Below are 2500 nucleotides of genomic sequence, written 5' to 3'. Positions count from 1 at the left end.
CACTTAATTACGTCCCGATTTCTTTCTCTACGGAGAGGTCAAAGGTCTATAGATACAGTAATTCTCTCTCATTTCATCTAATTTCCATACTAAATTACCTAATCCTATGATTAAAGTACGAAGTTGACGTATGTATGTATGTGCGTGATTTGTAAATGACTTGTTGAGATACAAAGTGGAATAAATAAATTTTCTAATTTGTTCATCTAATTTGAAATTAGTTTAGTCACCCCGAGTAGTTTCAAAACTTGGTGATCTATTCCCACCCGTAATTAACGCCATAGATGTTGGACCGCCCACTGTGGTTCGGTTTTCTTTGTTTTATTCATATATGGTTCCATGAGTGCCAGAACACCATGGAGTTAATTAGTAGGCCTATCTGGCCTTACTTTTTTACCCCTTTTTCATTATCTGTTTTGGGAAATATCAATTATTATTATTATTATTATTTTATTCTATTTTTTTTTTTTTTTTTTTGTCAGAGTCTCTCTCCTTTTGTCCATGGTGACTCTGAGGACTACTTTTGTGGTGTAAGAGAAGAGATGGAAAGGGTGCCCCCAATTCTCTTGTTGAGGTTAATACTGACTGTGCTTGGCTTTAGCTGACTGACTGACTGTGCATGGCTTTAGCTGGCTGACTGACTGTGCATGGCTCTAGCTGACTGACTGTGCATGGCTTTGACTGACTGACTGACTGTGGATGGTTCTGACTGACTGACTGTGCATGGCTTTAGCTGACTGACTACATGGCTTTAGCTGTCTGACTGACTGCATGGCTTTAGCTGTTTGACTGACTGCATGGCTTTAGCTAGCTGTCTGACTGACTGTGCACGGCTTTAGCTGGCTGACTGACTGACTGTGCATGGCTTTAGCTGGCTGACTGACTGACTGTGCATGGCTTTAGCTGGCTGACTGACTGACTGTGCATGGCTTTAGCTGACTGATTGACTGTGCATGGCTTTAGCTGTCTGGCTGACTGTGCATGGCTTTAGCTGACTGATTGACTGTGCATGGCTTTAGCTGACTGATTGTGCATGGCTCTGACTGACTTACTGTGCATGGCTTTAGCTGACTGACTGACTGTGCATGGCTCTGTCTGACTGGCTGTGCATGGCTCTGGCTGACTGACTGTGCGTGGCTCTAACTGACTGACTGTGCATGGCTCTGACTGACTGACTGCATGGCTTTAGCTGACTGTGCATGGCTTTAGCTGACTGATTGACTATGCATGGCTCTGACTGTCTGGCTGTGCATGGCTCTGACTGACTGACTGTGCGTGGCTCTTACTGACTGACTGTGCATGGCTCTGACTGACTGACTGTGCATGGTTCTGGCTGACTGACTGTGCATGGCTCTAACTGACTGACTATGCATGGCTCTGGCTGATTGACTATGCATGGCTCTATCTGACTGACTGTCTGTGCATGGCTTTAGTTGACTGACTGACTGTGCATGGCTCTGGCTGACTGATTGTGCATGGCTCTAACAGACTGACTGTGCATGACTTTGTAGAACAGCCATTTTACCATGCAATAATGCACCATTGGCAATCCCATAAAACATTAACACTATCAGCCGTATTCTAAGTCCCTAAGCGCGCCGTGTACATGACATGAACATGCCGCGATTCATATTCTAGAAGCGCGTGTTCGTGTCAAAAGCGTGACAAAAGCGTGACAAAGTCGTGGCAAAAGCGTGGAGAGTATTGGAACAATCGTGGAAACTCTGTGACAAGGGGGTAGGCTTGTCACGATAGTTACACGGGTGAAAAGAATTATATTTTTATTATACTTTTTCTTACCAATACTTCATATGAGCATACTACGTTTGGAAAGTAATATCTATATTGGATATATTAGGCATCATTGTCCTAGACTTGTATTACAAACCCTTTTAGAAAAACATGGATTCTCTGCTGATTTTGAGTTTGTTTACCTTTTGGCGAACTTTTCAAAGGAGAGTGAAGTTGAATGGTAACAGGAATCAGGAACGTAAAGTTAAAGTATATAATTATATGAAATATGTATACATTAAATCTACATTTATATATTAAAGATACGTATATATGTACAGTATATACAGAGACAAAATAAGGAAGTTCTATTCATATAACAGGATCCGTCTCATCCCGTTTGTTTTGATCGAGCGTAGAGTGAATTACTAACGACGCGTTCTTTAACTAGGAACAAGTACAACGACTGATTCATACCAAAATTGTACTATCTTTTGTTAGTGCTACGTATGATTGTAGTTTCTCTTATGAATTTGTCGTTTGGACAGTGCCATTCATCCGAAACATGTTAACTTTGGAACGGTTGGTAAACCTGAAGCAGCTGACGCAGACTTGCCACGCTTTTGGGTCCTAGAATACCGCCTTCGTGACACGAATACGACATGGACACAACATGAACATGACATGGCCACGACACGCAGAAAACGTCTTAGAATACGGCTGTTTGACACACTACGATTTAATCCGAGCGCATCGCAAAGCCAAAGAG

The sequence above is a fragment of the Penaeus japonicus genome, unplaced genomic scaffold (assembly GCF_977035675.1).
Source record: "Penaeus japonicus unplaced genomic scaffold, GWHDUDI00000001_assembly GWHDUDI00000028, whole genome shotgun sequence".
Taxonomy (NCBI): Eukaryota; Metazoa; Arthropoda; class Malacostraca; order Decapoda; family Penaeidae; genus Penaeus; species Penaeus japonicus.
Note: the sequence above shows the minus strand (reverse complement) of the source record.